Below are 26,884 nucleotides of genomic sequence, written 5' to 3' on the forward strand. Positions count from 1 at the left end.
TCAAATTCCAAATTTGGTCACCTCTGGAACTTTTAGGACAAGATATAGTCTGAGTTTTGACAAAATATACTGGAATTTACGTACCCACTTCTCATGACACTTACTTTAAATAAATATTGGAAATTATCTTCAGATCGTATTTGAAAAACCCAAACTGAAGATGGTACAATTTACTGAATTTTTTTGTGTCTTTGAGAAAATGGATGTATAAGTTAAATTTTGCACTTTGTCAAAAAGTAAATCTCTGTGTATTTGATTAAAGAGACCAATTATAGGCATAGTTCAGTGAAACTACTTTTGGAAGACCAACTTTCCTGTGCTATTTTCTTTTGGAATCTAGCTGCTAGAATAGTCATATGGGGTAATTGGATGGATCAGTGCTCTCTAGGCTATTCTGCTACTCGACTACCTGCTCCTTTCTCGGAACACTAATTCACTAATCAGCCTACCAGCCACTTGGTTGTCCACTTCAGCATCTTAACTGATTTCATCAAAGCCACTCTCTAACTTGACCCGGAGTAGAGAAACAAATTTGATCATTTTACTCATAGCTTTTTGTTTTCTTTCCTTCTTCTTCATTGTGTCTCCCTTCTCTCAGGATAATTAAACATGGCCTTATAGAGCCTGTGCATTTGAATCCATATCCAACTCTTCAGCTTTGCCTCTGGACCCTGTGTGCTTTGCACTCTACACTCAACAAATCACAGCTCCTTTTAGTTCTCTTAAACATTCCATCACATCTCTTGCCTCCTATCCTGAGCTATTGTTGCTCTCTATGCCAATAATACTTTTTCTCCCCAAACTTATTTTTTTCTGGATAATTCTTGCTTTTCTTCAGACATAATCTATACAGTCCTATCTATCAGGAAGTTTTCTCTAACTCTAGAAAAGCAAACTGTAAATGTATAAAAATTTAATTATGTCTATTTTCCACACTGGAAGGTACCCACCATGAAGGCAAGATTCAAAACTATTTTTCTCTCTCTGATATTCTGTGGCTAATACAACACTAGGCACATAAATATTTTTCATGAAGACAAATGCCACATGATTTCACTCATACGTGGAAGATAAACAAACACATAGATGTAAAGAACAGATTGGTGGTTACCTGAGGGGAAGGAGGTTGAGGGGAGAGCAGAAGGGGTAAAAGGGCACACGTGTATGGTGACAGATAAAAACTAGACTATTGGTCATGAACACGACATAGTCTATACAGAAGTTGAAATATGACGTACAGCTAAAATGTATATAGTTATTAAGCGATGTTACCTCAATTTAAAAAATAATAAAAAATATTTTTCCTGAATGAACAATCAAATAAGTGATTCACAAGTTGATTTGTTTCAAAAAGAAACATCAGGTACACAAAAAGTTACTTTAAACATATACTAGAATATCACAATTTAACCTTACTACCTTTGGAATCATGATAATGCTAGGTGTTTTTGGCTAGAAATTAGCTTTGTACTTGTTTGTAAAAGGAAACTTGCTAATAAGCTTATCATGTAGATGAAATTAGTGAGAAACTGGCTAACACAATAAAGAAAACAATTTCCAAATACTTAAATTCACGTTAGCTACAAAGTTAGTCTTAAGGATAGAAAACAAGTGTATTAATTTTATGGTTTTATTTGTACTGAGAAAATGAATTCTCCCACCCTGACACTTTTATCTAAAACAATGGTGATACAGGGTCCTACCCAGCGGCATAGTGGTTAAGTTCATGTGCTCCACTTCGGTGGCCCGGGCTTCACAGGTTCAGACCTGGGCATGCACCACTCATCACGCCGTGCGATGGTGGTGTCCCACAGGAAAAATAGAGGAAGCTGGGCACAGATGTTAGCTCAGCGACAGTTTTCCTCAAGCAAAGAGAGGAAGATTGGCAACAGAAGTTAGCTCAGGGCCAATATTCCACACCAAAAATAACCAACTGACTAAATAAATAAATAAAATAGAAGTGATACATTTCTCTACACTCAAATTATACCCTGTTGCAAAATAAATAGATAAATCTTTCTATCCATATGTATTCTATAGAAAACTATGTATTCTATATAAACACATATCTAGGCTATGTATTCTATTTTAAAAGATAATGTTTCACACCTCATCTACTATTATCATGTACTATCATTTCTTTCACAAGTTTTGGAGAGTTAGACTTTTTTGCCTTTTTCCTTTGGGACCTGGAACATTGAGGTGACATGTAGTGACTTTGCCAACGGCAGAGGTAATGGTACTCATTTCCCTGAAATTCTCCTTTATGGCTGTGAATATCTGGCTTTAGAAATTCAACAGCTAGGTAGCTATTTCTTTGGGTTAGGGATCATCTCACTAGGTAGCTGTTTCTTTGGGTTAGGGATGATCTGATTAATGCAAAAATGTTATATGACACAAAGATTTGTTCTCAAGTGAGTTGGAGATTCACAGACCTGGGTTTAAATCCTTTTACTAGACAAGGACAAATTATATCTGTTAAAGCCACAATTTTTACCCCTCAAAGATGTTTATAATAATACTTATCTTGCAATTGACTGTTGAGAGTAGGAAATTATATCTATAAAGGGCCTGGAACATAGTAGACATCTGTACAGAGAAGCCATTTTTAAAATGTTTTCTTACCTTTTATTCATTAATCTTATCACGGACAGCTGGGTTTGTGCTCCGGATATTTTGGATGCAATACAGGAAATGAAAAGGTATGCCAAAGATCGAGCATCTGAGACCTGTGCAATTTGGAAAATATTTATTAAATGAATAAGTGAGTAAGTATAGAGGCATTGAGGTAAAAAGTGCACTGCCACTGACGTCAGTATAACAGTATGACGTAACTGTGGGATTGCAGGCCGGGACATACCTAGTGGAAAAGATATACATGTATTCATTTTCTATTGCTGCTGTGATAAATTACCACATATTTAATGGCATAAAGTAGTGCAAATCTATTAGAGTTCTGTAGGTCAGGAATCGGACACAATCTCACTGGGCTGAAACCGAGTGGACAAGGCCGTGTTCCTCCCTGAAGGCTCAAGGGGAGAATCTGTCTCCTTGCCTTTTCTTGCTTCTGGAAGCACTGTTCTTCCATCTTCAAAGCCATCAACAGCAGGCCGAGTCCCTTTCACTCTGTCCCCGCCCCGCCCAGATTCTCTCCTCTGTCATCACCTCTCTCTGTCTGAGCGCAGCTAGGAAAGTTCTCTGCTTTTAAGGATTCACATGATTAGATTGGGCCCACCTGGATTATCCAGGAACCTCCCCATCTCCAAGTCCTTAACCTGAATCATATCTGCCAAGTCCCTTTTTTCCAAATAAGGTAGCATATCTGCAGATTCCGTAGATTAGGACGCGGACATCTTTGGGGAGGGCAATAGGGGCCTTGTCGAGGTATTTGGACCCAGCCCTGGTGGTCCAGTGATTAAGATTTGGCGCTCTCTCCACAGCAGCCTGGGTGCATTTACCCAGTCAGGGAAACACACTACCCCTGTGTCGGTTGTCATACTGTGGCGGCTGTGTGTTGCTGTGATGCTGAAAGCTATGCCACTGGTATTTCAAATACCAACAGGATGCCCCATGATGAACAGGTTTTAGCAGAGCTTCCACACTAAGACAGACTAGGAAGAAGGACCTGGCCATCAATTGGCCATGAAAACCCTATGAATCAGTGGAGCATTGCCTGATAACAGCGCCAGAAGGTGAGAGGATGGCGCCAAAAGACTGGGCAGGGTTCCGCTCTGCTTTACACAGGGTCACTGGGAGTCAGAATAAACTGGATGGCACTGACAACAACAAAAATATTTGGGAATGATAGGAACAAAGGAGCAGTGTTTACACTTTTGCCACAATCCAAATAAAGCATAATTAGCAACAGGTGATGTTTATGACAAATCAATCTGGTTTGTTAAGAACTTCATTAAATAATCACTTCACTGGTCTTTCTACAACTGAAGAAAGGAAACTATGTTATAATTCAGAATTACTTTTAATTTGTACAGACTGGCATAAGACAAGCATACAGATCAATGGAATAGAGTTGAGAGTTCACAAACACATACATATATGGTCAACTGATTTTCCACAAGTGTACTAACACTATTCAATGAGGAATGAAGTCTTTTCAACAAATGGTGCTGGAATAACTGGATATCCAGCTGCAAAATAATTAAGTTAAATAATATTCCTACACATATATATATATTATTCCAAATATATAATATTCCTGTGTATATATACACCACATCTTCTTTATCCACTCATGCGTTGATGGAACCTTAGGATATTTCCATATCTTGAGCGTTGTAAATAGTGCTGCAATGAACATGAGAGTGCAGATGTCTCATCAATGTCCTATTTTCATTTCCGTTGGATATATACCTAGAAGTAGGATTTCTGGATCAATAAAGCTTAAATTAAAAAAAAAGAATTAATTTGAACCCTGACTCATATCATATATATATAAATTACCTCAAAATGTATCAAACACCTGAATGTAATAGCTAAGACAAAAATCCTTAAAAGAAAATATAGGCATAAATTTTTATGATCATGGATTAGACAAATATTTCTTAAATATGACATGAAAAACACCAGCAACAAAAGATAAAATAAATATTCAAACTTCACCAAATGAAAAACTTTAAGCTTCAAAGGACAACATAAAGAAACCAAGGGGCGGGCCCAGTAGCTGAGTGGTTAAGTTCACATGCTCTGCTTTGGCAGCCCTGGGTTTTGTTAGTTCAGATCCTGGGCGTGGCCATGGCACCGCTCGTTGAGCCATGCTGAGGCGCCATCCCACATGCCACAACTAGAAGCACCCACAACTAAAAATACACAACTATGTACTGGGAGGCTTTGGGGAGAAAAAGGAAAAATGAAATCTTTAAAAAAAACAGAACAAAACTGAAAAGACCATAAAGTGAATGAGAGAAAATATTTCCTTATTAAATACCTGAGAAGGGACTTGCATCCAGAATATCTAAAAACACTATGCCTCGACAATGAAAAACAAAACAATCCAATTAAAAATGGACAAAGATTGAGCCAGCCCTGTGGTCTAGTGGTTAAAGTTCAGTGCTCACTACTTTAGCGGTCTGGGTTCACTTCCTGCTTGCAGAACCACAACACCCCTATGTCAGTTGCCATGCTGTGGAGGTGGCTCACATAGAAGAACTAGAATGACTTACAACTAGGATATACAACCATGTACTGGGGATTTGGAGAGGAAAAAAAAAAACAGGAAGATTGGCAACATATGTTAGCTGAGGGGGAGTCTTTCCCTGCAAAAAAAAAAAAAAAAAAAAAGGGCAAATGCTTTGAATAGATATTTCTACAAAGGAGATATACCAGTGCTCAATAAACACAGGAAAAGATGCTCAACATCAGTAGTTATTAGGAAAATGCAAATCTAAACCACGATGAGACACCATTTCACAAGCACAAGTTTGGCTATAATCAAAAATGATGGACAATAACTAGTATTGGTGAGGATGTGAAGTAATTGGAACCTTTATACATTATTGGTGGGAATATAAAATGGTGCAACCACTTTGGAAAACAACAGCAGTTCCTCAACATGTGAAACAAAGTTTGCATATGACCCAGCAATTCTAATCCTAGTTGTATACCCAAGAGAACTCAAAGCAAATGTCTACACAAAAAATTGTACATGGATATTCATAGCAACATTATCCACAATGGACAAATACTGGAAACAAACTAATCTACATCATTTCATGAATGAATAAACAGACTATGGTATAGCCATAGAATTGAATATTACTCAACCATAAAAAGAAATGAACTACTGGGGCCAACCCCATGGTGCAGTGGTTAAGTTTGCAGTTCTTCCTGGCGGCCTGGGATTTGCTGGTTTGGATCCTGGGTATGGACATGGCACTGCTTGGCAAAAGCCATGCTGTGGTAGGCATCCCATGTATAAAGTAGAGGAAGATGGGCATGGATGTTAGCTTAGGGCCAGTCTTCCTCAAGAAAAAAAAAAGAAAGAAAGAAAGAAAGAAATGAAGTACTGACACGATACAACAGGAAGGAACCTTAAAAACAAGTTAAGTGAAAGATGGCCAACACACGAGGCCACATATTTCATGACTCCATTTATATGAAATGTCCAGAATAGGTACATCCATAGAGACAGAAAGTAAGTTAGTGATTTCCAGGAGCTAGGTTAGGGGGAAATGGGTAATGACTGCTAATGGGTATGGAGGGTTTTTAGTGATGATGAAGATGTTCTGGAATTAAATCATGATGATGGTTACATAATTTTGTGAATATCCTAAAAATGACTGAGCTATAAACTTAAAAGAATGAATTCATATTATGTTGAATATGTCTTAATAAAAAATAATATTCTGATTATCAGCTTGATTTCACACATACTTGATTTCAGGTTTTGCATATTCTGATTACTAGGGTTAAAATCTTGTTACATAGATTTTTTTCAATTTTATGAAATAAGGGATTGTCAAACAAAATTAAAAAAATATATATTCATTATGTTGGAATTTTCTGAGAGAGGGAAAGGAAGAATGAGAGGGACAGCGACAAGGAAAGCTTGCCAAGTCTCTATCACATGGATGAGAAAGACAATTCGCATTGAATTCTGAGACATCAAACTATCAGGTTTTGTCCACTTGAAATGCAAGGGTTTGTTGATTTACCAAGGGTAGAAAGAATCAAACGTATTAAATTATACTTTCACGTTAAGTCAATACACAAATAAATGAAACAAAACTACACAATATCTTTTTTAGACTATGGCTGATATGGTAAAAAAAAATAGCTCTAAAACTATTATTATACCCTATATATGTATTTTACATTTACACGTTTTGAATAAGATCATACCTATGATTCTTAATTTCCTGATTCACTCAAGACAACCACATTATAGCAACTTGAACTTAGAATAATGTCAGTTGGTTTTATTTCCAGCTTTTTCGTTGGCTAACTTCATAAAATTTTTTAAGTATCTCTATATTCTTCCAAACATAAAAAATTATAAGAAATGTAAGAGGTGTTATGCCCATGTAAGGGCAATATGTAATAAGCTAGCTCTATTTTTCTTTATTATTATTTAGAACCACTCACTATAACCTTCCTGTGTAGTTTCTAACATTGTGTGTGTGTGTGTGTGTGTGTGCACGTGAAAAAGTAAACCATCTTTGGTAGATGTGCTTTTCTTAAATTGACAATTGACATTAGAAGAAATAAGAACACTTTTCTGTACAAATGATGAAGAAAAAGTCCATTTATTTCCATAGTGCCTATTGCGAGACAGATCTGACGTATGATTCCAGGAACCTATGAGGCAGAATTGTGTCCATAACCTGTCTCTACTAATGCTTACCTCCCGTGAGCCATTTCTTCGTGAATTAGACAGCCAGGTTAAAATCAGTAAGAGCAGAAATTGGAGAAAGCCTGTGCTTTTATTGGGAATCATATACTGTTATTCATGTTTCACATTAGCCAGCCACTGCCACTTTCCAAAGGCTGTGCTTTTTAATTTTTTTTAATTCCAGAAAATATACGAGTTGTGCCAATTTTTGACCTAAAAATGCTAATGAGTGGCGTAAGAGAATTAGTACATTGGATTTTTTCCCTCCATAGAAAATAAGTTTCTGAAGAGTAATGTTATCTATTCTAGATGCCCTGAAGGAATTTGTCTGGTTAATTGAAGATATAGTTTATTATTTGTTGGATAGAAACTCTATCAGAATATTCAATGCCTGAAGCAGAGATTTACTTTTAAAGAAGAAAATTACATTTTCTTTGATTGGTCCATGTTCTGCTAAATGCTTTGAATATAAAAGCCTCAAAGTTTGAATTTTAAAATACTGTTAGGATAAAAGTGATTTATATGTGCAGTAACAATATAATAGAATAAACTATTCATGTTTCACTTCTATCAGGCCTACAGATATAATCAAATAAAAATACTTCATAAAATAACATACTGTTCTTAACAAAGCAAAGACCTATTTTCATGATTTTGAATGATATCTTTTGTCCCTTTCATTGTCTATGAAAAACACTATTTCACCGAAAGTTTCCTTATATGTATTTGAAAGAGTCAAGAGGAAGCCCAGTGCTCGAGTAAGCCCCCCGAATCTCCAGGCCTCCGAATCTCCTTTGAAAGGGGTTTGGGCTCTAAACATGCACTTTTCCTTACTCCCAACCTTGCCTCTACTATCTCCCCTAAGAACTGCCAGCAGAACTAATCTAATTATATCCTTTATTCCTCTTGATGCCAGTTAACACCCAGATTCCATGTCCCCATTTATTTTTCACTCTTAAATGCCACATGACTTCACATTTTCCTATTCTACCTGTATCTCGCACTTATTTCCAATTTCTGGATTGCTTTCACAGTGGCCTCTGGCACTTATTTCCCATTGTCAACCATATTCTCTCTCTATATGCTCAACTTCTTCTCTAAAAGGTCATTTTACTTTCTAGCTGTAATTGACATCCGGATGTTTCCTGAGGTCATTGAAATGGGCTGTGCCTGTTTTCAGTCCTACTCCTTTCATATTACTGAGTTTGGAGATAGTGTAGGAGTGCTCTTTGCTATTCTTTGGCACTTTTAAAGCCATTCCTATCCATATCTTTGAATCCATGCGTTCATATCAGCTACCACTCCTTTATCAGTTATCTATTAATCTTGCTTCTTTCTTGAAGAGTTTAGCACCCTCTCACTGTCAGTCTGTCTGATACTTCCCCATCTTGGTGACTTGATATCCACATCAATAAGGGAGTCTTCTAATACATTGCTGTTTCAATTTCTTGAACTTATCTTCTCCAAACATCTTGCTTGTGCTGCACTCAACCACTGTCTTCCGATCATTGCCAATAACTAATTCAGTAACTTCAACTTTTAGCATCTCACTCTCTGACCACCATTTCTATCATTTCCATCTACTTTCTCTGGGATCTCAACTCCATAAATTATTTGACCCCCAGGGACCTCATAGTCTTTCATTTAAAATTTGTCCTCCTCCTCATCCTCATGCATTTCTTCCCTTTTTGTGTAGGTGTTTTCTGTGGTCTATCATTATAATGTCTACACTCTCAACTCCTTTGCCTCTTTCTCCCTTACACACTCTCTTGGAAAACCAGCAGTTGTATTTAATACAACTCTCCCCTTCTTTGCCCCAGTTGAATGTGACTGGGAAAAACACACAATCCAGTTAATTGTACACCATTTAATTTGTGGTTATTAATATTAAGTAGGTACTTTATGCTGACCAAAAGTCATGATTATTTCTTTAGTTCATTTACCCCATTTTTCTGTTCTATTTCAACTATTTTCCTCGCTTATCCAATGCTTCATATCCACTCTTCAGTCTCAGATGGTAATCTTGTTTCTTATGAAGGAATCAGGAGAAAATTTTCACTAGCACTCGCTGGCACATCTACATATGTACCAGTATCCGTTTCTTTGTTCTTTGACATTCTTCCTGTTAAATTGATGACCTATCCACCTGTGGGAGTCATTAATACTATTTCCCAAGGATTTAGGTCGTTTCTTCCTCTGGGCACATGATGACATTGCAGGATCCCATAGGGTTGAGCGGGTCCATGATTTAATTCTGACCAAAGAACTGAGAATGAGAATATGTGTGACTTCTATGCCAGACCACTAAATGACAATGGAGACCCTCAGAGATCTCTTTCCTTGTGATTTGGAGAGAGGTAATGTTCTAGGTGATGGCTATTCTGTGAGTGTAGTCATGATGAAGACAGAATCTCTGGCCAACTAGCCTTGAATATATAGAATAGACAAGAAATGATCTTTTTCATTTTAAGCCAATGGAATTTTGAGGTTCTTTGATGCATAACCAATGCTGAATTGATAAGCCGTGATTTTTTTCTAATGGGAAACACTACATGTTTTAGATCTTATTGCATTACTCTCAAGCACATTGGCAATGTTGCCCTTGAGATCCTGCATTATCTGTCTACCTTCCCTTATTGGATTATTCCCATAAAACATGCAGTTTATGTCAGAAAAATCTCTTTTTTTGTTCCTCATTCTTGAGAGATATCTCCAATGGGTATACAGTTCTAGGTTGATAGTGATGTTCTCTTAGCATATTGAAATATGACTCCAGTTTCATCTGACTTCCTTTTATGCTGCTGTGATATTAACAGTCAGTTTATCACTCTTTGAAGGTAATCTGTCTTTTGTCTCTGGCACCTGTTAGGAATTCTTTGCCTTTAGTGTGCTGAGATATCACAATGATATGGCTAAGTTTGGATTACGTTTTTACTAGTTGGTAATTTGTTGTATTTTTGCTATCTTTCATCATTTCTGAAAAATTTCAAACTATTCCACTTTAAAACAATACCTCAGTCCAAATTTCCATATTCTCTTGGTTTGGAACTCCAAATAGATTTACTGAAAACTTCATTACTCTGTCTGTCCTGACTGTTGACGTATATTTATGTTTTCTGAATCTTTGTCTACTGTTTTGCACTTTGGATAATGTATAATGGTTATTATCTTTTGGTAGTTATTTCTTCTGCTATGTCTTTTCTGCTTTTAAATGTGTTTTTAACATCAATGACTGTGTAGTTTTTAATTTCCAGAAGTTTTACGTGAGTTTAAAAAGAGTCTTTGCAATTTTGTATTTTTCTATGCTGTTTATTCATATTTTTAATATTTTTTTACTTCTTAAAAGATACTAAAATTTTATCTGATAATTTCAGTATTTAGGGTTTCTGTTCATTCTCAATTGTGGTGACTTCTTTTTGTGTGTGGTTATGTATGTTTGTGTGTGTTTAATTTTAGGACTGTTCGCTTGAATTTATTTACATTTTTCAGTTGAAATTCTTTGAGACTAGAAATGAAAGTGTTCATTTCAGAAATATTAATGTTTGTTACCACCATATACTCATGGGGATTAACAGCTCAGAAAGACTTTAAACCAGTTTATATGCTTCAAGATTTTCTGACTATCTTGGTAGTAGCCATTTGGGTTAAACACTCTCCTGACATTCTCTTGTAGCTCATGATTATGGGATCTCATAAATATGTTTCTTCCTTTATTCAGTGCTAAGTTTGAAAAAGAAGATTTTCCTTCAGATCCCTTGCAAGGTGGGGCAATATTTCTAATTCACTTTTAAGAGTAGTTCTTAACAATCCAGCTCTAGTGAAGCATTTCCTACAAAATTTGTAACCTTTGGCAGACACTGAGCTTCTCTAGCTTCCCTCAGACTCATAGAATGAAATTGGAAACCAAAATCAAATTCACAGATTTCAGCAAAAGCTTTCAATGCAAAAGCTGAATTCATTGTTTCCTTGTGTCTTGGGCGGTTGTACTTTCTCTTGCCTTGAACTCAGTTTTACTTAATTTTTTATTATGTCTTTTTACTTAATTTTATCTTCTACTATTGTGGTTTTATAACTTTTTTTTGTATTCCTAATACATTATGATTAATATATTTCATGCTATGTTGACTCCTGCAAAAACCATCTGTTATATTTTGTCTATTATGTATTTATCAATATAAAATATCTCTTGGTTCCATTTTTATCCTGGTTTTAGATTGTTTACTATTAATTTTGCCACTCATGATTTCTGTTTGATTTCTGTTTGTAAGCATTTCTCTTGTATGTATTTCCTACCTTTTACTTTGAAAGTTTTATTGTCATCTGTTTTCTCTCTTGTAGAAAAGTATTTAGCCAAGATTTTTGTTTGTTGTTTGGTACTGATTTAAATTCTATTTTATGAGAATTTTTAATCCATTTATAGTTATTTAGTTTTTTGAGGTGACATTGGTTTATAACATTATATAAATTTCAGGTGTATATAGATTTTTGTGTACATCATGTTCACCATCCAAAGACTAATTACTATCCATCACCATACACATGTGCACTGTCATCTCTTTTATCCTCCTCCCTCAGTGATTCATCCCTGGTCACCACCAATTTAATCTCTGTATCTATGTGTTTGTTTATTTGTTGTTGTTGTTTTTATCATCTACTTATGAGTGAGAAGATACAGTATTTAACTTTCTCCATCTAACTTATTTCACTAAGCACAATACCTTTAAGATCTATCCATGTTGTTGGCAAGATTTCATCTTGTAAATGGCAAGATTTCATCTTTTTTATAGCTGAATAGTATTCCATTGTGTATATATACCACATCTTCTCTATCCATTTATCCCCTGATGGGCACTTAGGTTGTTTCCAAGTCTTAGCTATTGTGAATAATGCTGTGGTGAACATAAGGGAGCATATATCTTTACACGTTAGTGTTTTTGTGTTCTTTGCATAGATACCCAGCAGTAGAATAGCTGGATCATATGGTAGTTCTATTCTTAATTTTTTGAGGAATCTCCATACTGTTTTCCATAGTGGCTACATAAATTTATGTTTCCACCAGCAGTGTAGGAGAATTCCCCTTTCTCCACATCCTTTCCAATACTTGTTATTTCTTGGCTTGCTACTTATAGCCATTCTGATGAGTGTAAGGTGATATTTCATTGTGGTTTTGATTTGCATTTCCCTAATAATTAGTTATGTTGAACATATTTTCATGTGCTTGTTACCATCTGTATATCTTCTTTGGAAAAATATTTTTTTCACATCTTTTGCCCATTTTTTAATTGGGTTGTTTGTTTATCTGTTGTTGAGATGTGTGAATTCTTTCTATATATTGGATATTAACCCTTTATCAGATATCTGCTTTGTAAATATCTTCTCCTAAATATTAGGTTGTCTTTTTCATTTGGTTGATGGTTTCCTTTTCTGTACAGAAGTGTTTTAGTTTGATGTAACCCCATTTTTTATGTTAATCTATTTTGAGTTGATTTTTGTGCATGGTGTGAGATAATGGTCTGCTTTCATTCTTTTGCATGTGGCTGTCCAGTTATCCCAACACCATTAATGAAGAGACATTCCTTCCTGCTTTGTAGTTCTTAGCTCCATTATTGAAGATTAGATGTTCAAAGATGTGTAGGTTGTTTCTGGGCTTTCAATTCTCTTCCATTGATCTGTATTTCTGTTTTTCTGCTAGTACCAGGCTGTTTTGGGTCCTATTGCTTTGTAATATATTTTGAAATCAGGGAGTGTGATACCTGCAGCTTCATTCTTTTTTTCCTTAGGATTCCTTTGTCTATTTAGGGTCTTTTGTTGTTCATATAAATTTTAGAGTTATTTGTCCTATTTCTGTAGTAAATGGTGTTGGAACTTTGATGGGGATTGCATTGAATCTGTAGATTGCCTTGGGAAATATGGACATTTTATCTATGTTAATTCTTCTAATCCATGAGCACAGAGTATCTTTCCATTTCTTTGTGTCTTCAGTTTCTTTCAACAATGTTTTATATTTTTCAGTGTACAGTCTTTCACCTCTTTGGTTGAATTTATACCTAGATATTTTATTCTTTTTGTTGCAATTGTAAATGGGATTTTATTCTTAATTTCTCTTTTTACTACTTCATTGTTAGTGAATAGAAATGTAACTGATTTCCATTTATAGTTATTTTAATAAATGATATATGTGGATTAATTTTTGCTCTTTTCCATTTTATATATTTTCCTACTCACCATAATTCTATTCTTATTTTTGCTAGATTGAGCTGTTTTTCTTAGTATAGTTGTTCTTTTATTCCAATTGTTTGAACATCCTGAATACTATTTCTAATTTTATGAAGTTGCACTTACAAATTTAACAAACATGTATGTTCATGTCTATTATAGCAATTCAAATAAAAGCGATCAATATCTATAATAAGTGTCTTAACATGACAATATCTTAGTATACTTTTTTCCTCTCCTCATATTTCCCACCACCATCACCCAAATATGTAATATCCTTTCTTTAACTTATCAAAAATATTATTTATCAAGGTACAGTGAAAATGTCTCCATTTAAATATAGTGCTTTCACTAACAATTCTAAGACTTAATAGTTTATTTCTTCCAAGTTTACAATGTCAGAAATATCTGCAAAATTTACAATGTCTGTAGGATTATGTTTTACATTGAAATTTGATTATCAGCAACATCATGTAAGACACTGTAGCTTTTATATTTTTTACCATGATGACAAGAAGCATAATTTTGTGTTATTGTCAAAAGATAGATTAATTAGTTGCAATAGGTGATAATTTAACTTTGTTAATTAGTTTTCATCCCCAGTAGGAATGGAGATGAATAAATCTTTGGCTTCTCTCATTGCCAAATTGTGGATTATGACACAATAACAACACTAAGAATGTCAACAACTACTGTGGAAATATGTAACATGCTGTGTTCTTTAATAGACATTTCTAGAATTAAAGAGTATATTTTTAGTTTATTTAATTAACTTTATGTATGTTAAGTAAATCCTCTATACCTTATATAAAATAATGAAAGACAAACACTTTTTACAGATTATAAAGCCATTCTTTATTTAAGGAAAAGTTTCATTTTAAAATTGATTTAAAACATTTGCAGGAAAATTTTACAAAAGTACATCAGCTAGCAAAATATACTAGAAAATTTAGACAACTATCTGACAATAACTTTTAATATTATTAAACTAAACTTATTTGTTTATCATAAAAAAAAGAATTATTATTGACCAAGTTCTTGTTCACTGGGTTAAATCTAAAGCCCACAATTAATAACGTTATGTTTTGTCTTTACAATGCTGTCGCTAATGTTATTTTTGTGATAGCGGAAAACCTCGCTGCCATGATAAATAATGACCAACATGATAAAATCTCTTGATTCAAATAATTTCATAGAATTTCTGTGATATGAATATGTAGTACAGGTAAGAACTACTTAATAGACATATTTTACGTGAATGCTGGTGCCTCTGAAATAAAACATCATTGGTTGGTTGACGAAATCATAAGGATGAAACCGTTACAGAAAATCTGTAGCAAATTTAATGCCTGAGGAAGTGATCTGTGTTCCTGTTTAATCGGTGTCTGTCATCTGCAATGCTAATGTTAGAGATGTGCCTGGGCTCCCTGCTTCTACTGAGCTCTGAATGCAGTGATTTTGGTTAATGGACTGTGGTGTGACCTCAACAATTTTCCATGTCTTTCCACCATTCTTCCCTTTTTAAGTGTGAAACAGTCCTATTTTTAAAAAGTGTTTTCAGTCAGTGAGAATGTGTTCAGAAAACCTTTAGCAAATGTTTTTTCTTGTTCTCAACAAAACCACACAGCAGTGGTATACCAAGGTGTGTGTGCATGTCTGGGTGGGGGTCTGGGTGGAGTGGACTGTGCATTTGTGGGAGCAGCTAACCCTCCGTTCAGACAATAAGGCAGTATAGTTTTTGACAAAAATGTAAAAACAATAATAAAACTGACCAAAGTCAGCAATTCTAAACATCAATGATAAAAAACTTCTTTTTGGGAAGAACTGTTCTCACTCTCCATCTGTTCCTACCCCCACCCCCACTGGGTACATCAGGGGCTGCAGAGCTTATTCCCAGAAAACGGGAACAAGTTAAGATGCAAAAGATGATTTTAAAATTACCCTAGTAAGTGTATTACTTGTTAAATTAAGTTAAACTAATATGCAGAAGAGAAGAACATTAAGTTCAAACATTTATTTAGTTTTAGTTTTTACTTAAACATATACAGATATCCTTCTTAACTAAAACTGTGCACAACTTTAATACATCTTACAGAATCTTTCAGTATATATTGCCATTGTTCACTAATATATTTGAATAAAGATGTTAATTCCAAAGTACTTACATATGAAAATACTTGACATAATCTAAATGTTCCTCAATCCAGATGAGTTAAATCATGACATACCTGTAGTGTGGAATGCTCTATAGAATTACAAATGAATGAGGGAGCTATAAAATAACTGATAGGAAATTGACTCAAGGATATGCTGTTTCCGAATGCGAGAACTTTTTATAGCTTAAATGTTTTTCTACCCTTACGTGTATAGATATAACACATTCAGTACACACACACATACATACATATTCCATCGAAAATGTTCCTTAAGTATCATAGCAAAAAGTTTTCAGTTGTTAATTACAGGAGGTGCTATAATTTGTGAGATTTAAAAGAAAGGAAACTTCTATTTGATTCCATATGTGTCTGTACTATTTTATTATTTTACTATAAAAGTATTTTCACGCACTAGTTGTAAGTGAAAAAAAATTCCTTTTTAAAATCACCTCTTCCAATAATAGTCATTAAGTGTTCATTTTGTAACACTTTCCTAAATGTCTTATAAAACAGCGTGGAACAAAGTATACAGAGGTGTATTATATATGATCATCAAAGCACTTGGTTGCCTGGTATTCAACAGCAGCTGTAAGATTCCTCCTATTAGGACTAAGCAATGCCCCTTCTCTTAAACTATAATTACTTGCAATCTGTGCCTGCCATATTGTGGTATTTTTGCTACCAAGTTTTACGCTTCGCATTGGAAATAAAATGCCTTTTGTAACATTACCTTGTACTTCAGAGAAATAAAAGAAACTATTACTAAGATATTGAAAATGTAAGCTTTTCTTATTTGTAAATTCCTCAGGAATTCCTATATGAAACAGGAATTGGAGATTTTTAATTACCCATCTTATACTTTTTAAATAAGTACTAGTAGTGTTCCTTACAGTGTCTTCAAATTATTTCAAATAATCTTATCTAATACTTTATTAGAAAAGATAAATTAAGAAAACAGAAGATTAAAGGTGGACTCACTTTAGTGGCTATAATAAACCTTTATCAACATAACAGTAATAATTCTAACATGTATTGGGACTTTCTATGTGTATGGGTTTGTTCTCATGGCTTACGTTATGAACTCATTAGATCTTCGTATTCAACTTTATATGGCACGTACTGCTTTTATTTTCCTTATACAGATGAATAACCAAGACTCACAGGAGTTGTTACCCATCCACTATTAAGTTACCAACGAATGGTAGAGCCAGGTTTTTAACTCAGAGTCTAGTACTAGAATCTTCCCTCTGAACCTTGACGTTATAGTGCCTCTGTGGAAAAAATATCAAGAGCTAATATTCATTCAATTCTTACTATGAGAAGTCACTTTGTAAAGAAATTTCAAGCGTAATATTTATTGCCATGTAACATATTACCACAAACTTAGCAGTTTAAAACAATACGTATTTATTATGTCATTGTTTCTGTGGCTCAGGATTCCAGTCGTGGCTTAGCTGAGTCTCACAAGGCAGCAGTCAAGGTGTTGGCCTGGCTATGTTCTAGTCTAAATGCTTGACTGAGGATGAATCCTCTCTCACGTTCTCCCAGTTTGATGTCAGGGTTGATTTCTTTGTGGTTGTAACACTGAGAGTCTTGGCTTCTTGTTGGCTGTTGGCCAGTCTCAGCTCCTAGAGGCCAGCTACAGTTATTAGAGGGCACCAGCACTAACAGGTGGTAGAGACCATGTAGGTTTCTTAACAGGGCTGCTTACTTCATCAAACCAACAGGGAGAGTCTCTAGAACAAGTCGGCTAGCAAGACAGTCTTATATAATGTAAGGCAGTCATGGGAGTGACATCCCATCACCTTTGCCATATTGTATTAGTTAGAATCAAGTTCACAGGTTCTGGTCACACTTGGGGAAAGGGGATTAAACAGGTTGAGGTCCTGTGACCTTCAGGAGTTGGCAATCATGGGAGGGCCACCTTAGAGTGTGTGTATCACAGTCTTCCCCTGGGACCAAAATGACTTACGTCTCTCTCACATGCAAAATACATCCACCCTTTCCTAAGGTCCCCACGAGTCTCATCCCATTACAGCATTTGCTCAAAGTCCAAAGCTGTCAACATCCAAGTCAGGGCAAGGTATAGATGAGGTCCTTTAGGTGTGGCTCCTCTTGATCTGTGGTTGTCAGAAGCTAAGTTGACCACCCCCATCATTCCCTGCCTCCTGGTGTTCATCCCTTTGTGTCATTGCCCCCTCTTGAGTATGAACAAGACCTGTAACTTGCTTCTAAACAATAAAATGTGGCAAAAGTGATGAGATGTTACTACCAAGACTGCATTACATGATATAAGGCTATCTGGCTAGAGATCTTCTCTCCGTACCAGTGTTTGAAGAGGAAAGAAGTCATGTTGCAAAGCCTATGTGGCAAGACCTATGAGAGCAGCCAAACAGTAGCCAGCAGAGAGCAGCCTTCAAACAACAGGCAGCTTGAAGCCAGGAGCCTCAAGGAAACGAACTTTGCCAACAACCTGAGTGAACTCAGATTCTTCCTCAGTTGATCCTCTAGATTAGAATACAGCCTGTCAGACATCTTGCCATGCCTGGACTCAGGACCCAGGGGAACTCTGAGATAATAAAACGTTTGTTTTAAACTGCTCAGTTTGTGGTAATTTGTTACAAAGCAGTAGATAAGAATATAATATGTATTAGCTTAGCTAATTCTGACAGCAACCCCATGAGGTGAGAACTATTGTTATACCAATTTCATAGTTGTAGTGACAAAGGTAGGGGAAGCATTAAGCTACTTTCCCAAAGTCACATAAGCAGTGTGACAAAGTGGGGATTTAAGCCTACTTAGCCTGTTTTCAGAGTTTGCCCTCTTCCCCAGCACACTACACAGGTTTTGGGTTTTTTTTTTGAAATTTCATAAATATCAAAGCAAGCTTTAGTCAGCATGTTCTACTCATTGGTATCAGTCACCCGTGACTACAGTTCTGGAAGATTAAACATATTTTTATCCCCATTTGCTCGGCAGTCAAGAGGAATGATTTTAAAGTATTAATCCCAAGTTATCCCTATATTTCCCGTCAGATCCCTCTCCGTTAGGCAAGGCTGATATTCATATGCAGATTGTTCTGGTCCCCTTGGTCTTTCTCTTTACCCTCCAGCTCCCTGCCACTGTGTCATTTGTCTTCTCCCTTGGAAGCTGTCCAGGTTCATGGAGAGGAGGGGAAATTCAAACTGATCTTAATAGCAGCTCTTGCAAATGCAGTTGTGAGGGAAGAGTGAGCAACAATTGTCTGACATCTTTATCATCTGTGAATTTCAGTTATTCATATGATCCCCACTCCCCATTAAAGTAAATAGTTGAGACTTGCATTCAATGTATCCTAGAGATAGTTTTGCATTCTTTAGTATTTAAGACTGAGCCAGTGTAATCATAAGTATGTAAAATTTTAAAATGAAAGCAAACATATAAATTTAAGAAAATATTCATTTTCTCTTATTTCATCCCAATTCCTATGGGATGTGTAGGCTCATACACCTGTATTGTAATATTCTAATGACCAAATGCACTTTTGATGTTTTTTTCCATAGCCAATCGGAATTTTCTCTCAAACTTGAGAGCTTTGAATAGGTTTAATGATATCAACAGAAGACCATGCTCAACCAAACGCAAACAAAATTAGAATTTAAACGCCATTTTAATTTTTTGTTATATAATTTTCAGCAAAATATAAAGAATATTATCACATCAAAATTCCATAAATACTGTATCCATGATGATTACCAGTTTTCTCAACTAAAAGCATTTCTTTGATTGATTATTTCTTCTTCTTTTTTATAAAACAGATAAATGTACATGCAAATATAAATAGATACATAGATGAAGTGTATTTTTGGTATAATTTTAGAATGCAAGGCAGAAGTGTTACCTTGAGCAGAGAGTCTAAGATATTCTTTAAATCACTTTCAGGTAGAGGAAAGAATTACATATAGACAAAGCAAATCCAAATTTCAGTTTTCTCTGTGGAAAAATTATAAGTTTTACAATTATAAGACTACATTAGGATTGATATTTTCTGAAAGGAGTCAGGGAAGGGAAGCAAAAGACTGCAACAAATGGAAAATTATTATTTTTTTATCTCAATGTAGTACAATTATGAGTTATTTCACTTTTCATTGTTCGTATTTCTCTGTTTTGAAAAATTTTTGCAGCAAATAAACATGTATTAATTCCTAAACTAAAAAATACTGTTTTAAAAAAAGAATATGAAGGTCAAAGTGGATTGCTGGCCTAATAATATTAATTGCTTGCATGTATTGAGAACAGTCAAGTGTTGGGCTCAGCATTAAGTACTTTACAAATATTACAACATTTCTATCCTCAGCAACTCTGTAAAGTTATTTCCATGTCAGATGAGGAAACTGATGCTTAGAAACAGTTTAAGTAATCTGTGTAGGTTCCCAGAGTTGTCTGTCTTACCTGCATGTTCTTAGTTACTCCTAATTCTTGTAAACTTGAGCCACTTGCTCATTGTCTCATAAAATATCAATAGGTACTGTATTTTCAGGAAAAAAAATGGATTGTTGTCATGTGATTTCTGTTTATTAGTGCCTGAAAAGACATTCTGGGGTCTTTGATTTGTAACTATGAATTCCTTGTGAAGAAAACTGTAATTTGTTTGGTAATAAAGTCTTCTCCTTAGGGAAAGTTGAAAATAAGGAGACAGTTTTGTAGTATCTGGCATTTAGAGCTGGGTTTACAGTAATCCAGTGACTGGTGCGTAGCACAGAGAATGAAGTGGAATCGGTGTCTGCAGCCCCCAAGGGGGACTTTACTTATTGAGGAAAACTACAAGTATCTTTAAATACGGGAAATGAGTCTGCTGTTAGCAAGAGACTTTGGCTCAGGAACAGTTGAAATAAAAAGCCAAAAATGCCTAAGACCAAGTAAACCTTAAACTGATTTTTGCTCTTTACAAATAAAGAACAAACTTTCTACCTCATATAGTTTCCAGAAACAAAGCCCATTCATCCCTTTCTCTAAACACTCAACTACTTTGCTTCCCAAACAGGAACTCAAGGCTCAACCTAAACCAATTGAACTTCTATTGACACTAGCAACATTCGTTATTGCTCAGCTTGAATTGAGCCTTTGTCTGTTACTCACCCGTCAGACTTGATTTATGTAAGCCAGTTGTAGAACATCAAATCTCTCACATTTCTTTGTGTATTAATACAATGAAAAAATTTTACATGCACTCACCCACCCAGACACACACACTGACACACATGTAAAATGTTCATATTTTATCCTCAAGGAATTCTTGATGAACTTGTGCAAATTATTACTGCAGGATTGAAACAACATTATCACTAATTGTCAAATCTGCCATTTAGCAAAAATATTAAATAAGAAATTTAAAGAAGTTGTTACATGGAAGAACAAATAAAAATGTCTTTGTTTTTGAAAATAATTCTCTCTTTCTTTTTCTTCATGTAAAATGATTAGCTTTCAGGCCGTTTGGAAACAGGAATAGAGGAGGAAATATTCTTTGATGTTATGAATGCCCATGAGCATCAGCAGCTGTGAAGACTAGTAATGAAGCATTTGGTCCTCATTTGGCACTGCTCGCTATTGAGAGGATTTTCTTAGAAAAGATCAGCTCTTTGATGAGGTCCACAGGCTATCACTTTGACTTCCACATATTGGCATCTACATGCTGTTGAAATTGACGTTCTATCTTCTACATGGCACAGTGCCCTTCTCACAGATGGGCCCAGGTGTTGGCATGACACAGAGAAAATATTGTCATTACGTACAAGTGTTAGGTCCTAGATTTCTTTCCTTGAGTGTTAAATTGCAATTTTTAAAGCAACCTCATCCATGTGAGAAATAATAGGAGGCATTATTCAGGATTTCGCACAGGTTGAAGGGTACAATGTGTAACAACTACGGAATTGCTAATAAGATGTATTCTTGTGTCCCTAAAATTTAAAGTGTGATAGTAAAGTGGGATTATCCCGAGGTTAGTCCTCCAGTTAAAAGAAATAAAAGGGATTTAACTCTAACCTGAAATATTTCCTATGTGCTTTTAGTTTCAAGATTCATTAGAATGCACATCTTTCTTGACTTAAATGAAATTTAAGAAATGAATTTGATGGATGAGTTAATGTTAAAATTCTGTCTCAAGGCAGAGGGAGATACTTAAACTAGTTTTCCAAATGCAGACTTTAACTTTGACTGAAATAGTCTTCAAAGATTGGCAGGGAGAACATTATCCTAAGTCACTTTTCATTATGAGTGAAGAGTGCTCCAGCTGTGGCACTGGTCAGGTTAAAAGGTGCTAGTGTGTGCGCCTTTTAAATGAGCAGAGTCAATGAAAGTGAACAGTTTGGTCAGAAATTTGGCTTAGTGTCTGTGCACGCTGTGCTTTATTGTGGTCTTGCCAGCTTCTCTGAATGAAAATACAGGAGCAAATTAAACAGCTTTATGAACTCACAGGGGGAACAGTTGTTCTAGTGGCTTTCGTACAAATGTCTAATTAATTCTTGAAGTAACCCAAAGTGTTCTTTTGTGATCTGTGAATGAGAATCGAAGAGAAAACCTGTGCAGAAGAGACTAAGTGAAAGGAGAATGGAAATTTCATGATTAGCTTGCAGTTCACTCTTTGGGGGACCAGCACAATTCAGTTATTTTCCTCATTAATATTACATTAGTAAGCTAATGAAACATTTGGGTGAATACATTATGAGTAATAAAGGCATTAATTTTATTTTTCTGAACACTCAATTATGCTAATTGGCATCTGTTATTGTTTACTGTATATATTTATCTATGAAAATTATGAACAAATATAGAACACACAGATGATTTTAAATGCCCCCAATATAATAAATTTCAATACTTTGTACTTTTTTGTGCTTCTGTATCATGACCAATTTAAGAAATTTAGCCATATTTAAATTACGTCTCCATGTAAGTTCAACTTCTTTTTTAGTTCTAAATGTATTTTGGTTGTTTTAATATTATCAGTTTCTGCTAGAAATAAATATTGTTTTGTGGACCAACTCAATACAATAAGAATAGTATACATGTAAACTGTTTCTAAGAATGAAGTGTGTGAATTTGTCAAATTCTGGATTAGTTTAGGCTTTTATAAATTATCCTGTTTTTAGATACTCAATGAGAGAATTTAGGGGAGAAAGACTGCTTTAAAATTTTACCAGTGACTCTTATAGGTTAGGTAATTGTTTTCAGGAAGTCTGTGTTTTTTACTCCCTCTCACAGCTAGAGTACCTCTCTCTCTTCAAGGTAAATATTTCTATTTAAAGGAGAATTAACTTCTACAACATTTTTCTTGGTTATCTCACTGTAAAATTCCATCACCTTCGTAACACACTCAGAAACATTTTATTTAAACTTTTTCTTCGAAACTAACTTGTACAATTAATTGCCTGTCATCAGGGGAGCATAAATTACAGGTGGTAAATCCAAAACACTATATATATCTGTATCTGATTTCTATACCTGTCACTATGTTGACTATTTTAATCCCATGTATCTGCTTCATTGTTAATTAGGAGTCAGCTCTTTGCCCTCCTTATCATGGCATATATGCACATAAAATGAAGCATAGAAAGGTAATTAAACAATCTAGGTCAGTGGGTGAGTCGGTTATCAAAACCAAACCAGTTAATCAAAGCACTTGTATTAGTTATTCTCATTTTTTTTGTCCTTGTGAATTATAGAATTGATACAGTGGTGAACATTTCAGTAAATTTCTGCTTAAAACCCACTCCAGAGACTTAAGTCCTAAATAATTTTCTAGCATTTTCTATAGTCTGTTTATCTATTCTTTATTTATCTGACTGGACTAAGTGGCTGTATATGAGTTTCTGTTCTTATAATTCTATCCAACTCGCTTTGCTTTAAAGTTGAGGGCTATGTGTTCCCTGTGCTTCTTACGTCTTTATGGGAAAATGTCAATGTTCACCTAAAGGTTGGCTTATTAAGTGGATGTGTGCCGTACATGTTTTTTGCTTTTGTCAGAAAATAGAGACCAGCGGATCTCTTTGGTAGTTTACTCATGTTTGATGGGCTCTGCAGTGAAGTCTATCCAGTTGTCCTTGATCGGTGTGTGTCGGAGGTCAGAGTACAAGCTGGTAGACCATTTTGGATATTACCATCAGTCATCAGTTAACTGTTACACTTGTCTGAATTACAGTTTGAGATACTATTTTGCTGTATGGACAAAATGTATTGCTCAAGATGTTTCTGCCCATTCTCATATGAAGGACCATTAGGCATAGTTCTCTCTATTTCACTGTATTTCTGGCTGGTCTAAATCTATTTTATGCACTTATGTGAGGTATAAAAGGCATACATTTGCGAAAATTTCCTAAACCAGCTGAGTGTGAATTATGACTTATTTTAAATGGCCTGGCTATAAGTAAATCATATCTCATGAAAATATCCTATATTTTACTTATAGAATCTCTGTTGATAGCAATGTGGATTTTTTTTTTTTTTTTGAGGAAGATTAGCCCTGAGCTAACATCTGCTGCCAATCCTTCTCTTTTTGCTGAGGAAGACTGGCCCTGAGCTAACATCCATGCCCATCTTCCTCTGCTTTGTATGTGGGATGCCTGCCACAGCATGGCTTGCCAAGCGGTGCCATGACCATACCCGGGATCTGAAACAGTGAACCCCAGGCTGCCGTTGCAGAAGGTGTGCACTTAACTGCTACGCCGCCAGGCCGGCCCCAACAATGTGGATTTTTATTCTGCCTGATGAAGCAATATTTTCCAAAACTTTTTGATCTAAGTACTAGCCATGCTTTGGTTACTTTCTTCAATTTGTTATTGTTAAAAAACTTGTCGTATCTCCTGGAATATAAAGCTATACACTAAAATTTACTCTGTTTGAGTACTTTATATCTTGAGAGAATTTCTATTCTAAATCCCACCCATTGGAAGAGGTAAAATATACAAACCACACACTCAGGTGAACAAAACTGTAAAATAAACATTTATTTTCTCTAACTCAAACCCCATTCTCCTAAAACTTAAAAAATTTCTTTCAGTTAAATTTAGGAAGTCATTCACATCAATGGTTTTGTATTGCTTTGAGATGTCACTAGATCAACCAAGAATTTATTTTTTCTTCCTCTTCTCTTTTTCTTCTACCAGGTGTGATAGGGATTAGAGTCTCTTACATATAGTACTAGAATCGTATTAAAGGTGTCTATTTCCTCGTAATCGAATTTGGCCAGTGTATTCCCCATTGGTCTTTGGTCGTTAATATCCACTCCTCTATCTCTGATGTGGAAACGCCCAAGGCTGCTCCATGCCATCCAAATGATAAAACTCAAAGTCTATTTCTTTTTCGTAAAAAGAAAGCATCTAGGCTACCCAGCCACTCTGTTAAACACTATATATATGTGTGTGTGTGTATACGCACACACACACATATATATATGTAAAACTACATATTGTATAGGTAACTATGTAAAGCTCAATTGGCTATTTTGATTTCTCTGGTTTGTTTATTTGTGTTTTGTATGTTAGTTTTTGGTGGGTGGGGGTGGTAGGTGTTGGTTTTTCCCTGGGGTGAATAAATGGCTTCTGATATAAGGAATGCCATTGATTCATTAAAGGAAAATAAAGGAAAGTCTTAAAATATTCAAATTTACTAGATTTTTAAACAATTATATTTCAGAATTTGCTTGGAATCTTCCATATTTTTATTTCACCGGATATTGGATATTTCTTGCTTCACAGAAATTTCGTTCTACTCTAGCCAACAACCACTATCAATTCAGGGAACTATTGAATTAAACAAAAAACCAACATACTTTAAAAGGATGGATTTTAGTATAGAGAGCAGTCCTTTTCATTGGCGGAGCCATGCTTCCTGAATGGTGGAACCCCCTTTGACCTCAGTATTTAATTTCAAACAAAGTGCTACACATAAAAAGTCAATTCAAAACGTCTTCATACTAAAACCTACAGTAATGTAGAAAATAAGGGCTTGCAAATATTCTGTATTTAATATTTCATAACTTATTCATTTTATAAAAGTGTGTCCGTATCACACCCACTTGTTCACAATCCACTATGTCCTATAAGCGTCAATCAATTTGTCATCAATCAGAAGAGCTGGCTGTATTAATTCTGAAGGTGCTGTAGAAATAACTCCTTATCCTAATTGAGAGCAGCAAGGGCTAAAAGGCAATATGCCATAATTCCTAGTGCACAACATTTTTCCCCTTATAAAGTATGACTTCTTTCCGGTTTCCAAACAAGAACTTTTTCTTTGGAGAAGTAGAATTCTTAAATATAAAAAAAAGGTGATTTTGAGGAAATTGGAAAATTTTACCTAAAACTTTGTTTTAACTTAAGGACTGGAATACAGTTCAAACTAATATTCTAAGAAATTTCAAAACATGACATAATGGCAGTGATTGCTTCATTATGACATCATTGATAAAAATTTCTAGTATCTTTATACATCTATCTTAAATATATCAGATTATCTCTGGAACAAAATAAGGCCGACATAAATAATACACATATTTACCTTGTTCACTAAAAATGTTCAAAAGTAAAATGTTTTCATGTCTTTCAAATGGTCTTAAGATGCTTTAAAGTGAGGTTGCTCAGAATTAGTGCTTCAGGCTGTGTTAGTTTTCCTTAAGACAACCCTTTTACAACTCAAATCCTCGTAGATCCTTTTACTCAAATATTTCAGTCTTAAAGAACATTGTTTAGTTAGAATATATAACATATTTTAACCCCAGGAAGAAATTAATTCAGTAACAGACCAGATTAGAAGAAAACAACATTCAATGGATTCTCAGTATATTATTCTGAATTTGCTGTGAGGTGAGAAGAGATAATATTAGCATAGTATTTCTGGGGATATGATATTTTATGGACATTTTAAAAAAATGTGACATTGTATCAAAACATTTTATACTCTTTAAAATGTTTCTCTCTTTTTTAAAAGAAAGTAGATTTTCATTCATTGGCATATTGATGTGAAATGGAAAATCAAGAGAGCTAGGTGACATATGCCATTTACCAGACTGACACATGTAATCTACTAACTGGCAGAATAGAGAGGATTTGTAATAAGCCTGGTCATTTCATTATTTTTATATCATGTTAGGAAAGTTTGGTTAAACAAGTAGTAATATTATTACTAGAGTTGT

The 26,884-nt window shown here is 35.0% G+C and overlaps 1 protein-coding gene across 4 annotated transcripts in view; it reads left to right on the forward strand.

Moving 5' to 3' along the window:
* Positions 1–26,884, forward strand: part of ROBO1 (roundabout guidance receptor 1) — a 1,064,923-nt gene that overhangs the window by 57,307 nt on the left and 980,732 nt on the right. The window lies entirely within an intron of this gene.

The sequence above is a fragment of the Equus asinus genome, chromosome 18 (genome assembly GCF_041296235.1).
Source record: "Equus asinus isolate D_3611 breed Donkey chromosome 18, EquAss-T2T_v2, whole genome shotgun sequence".
NCBI classification, from domain to species: domain Eukaryota; kingdom Metazoa; phylum Chordata; class Mammalia; order Perissodactyla; family Equidae; genus Equus; species Equus asinus.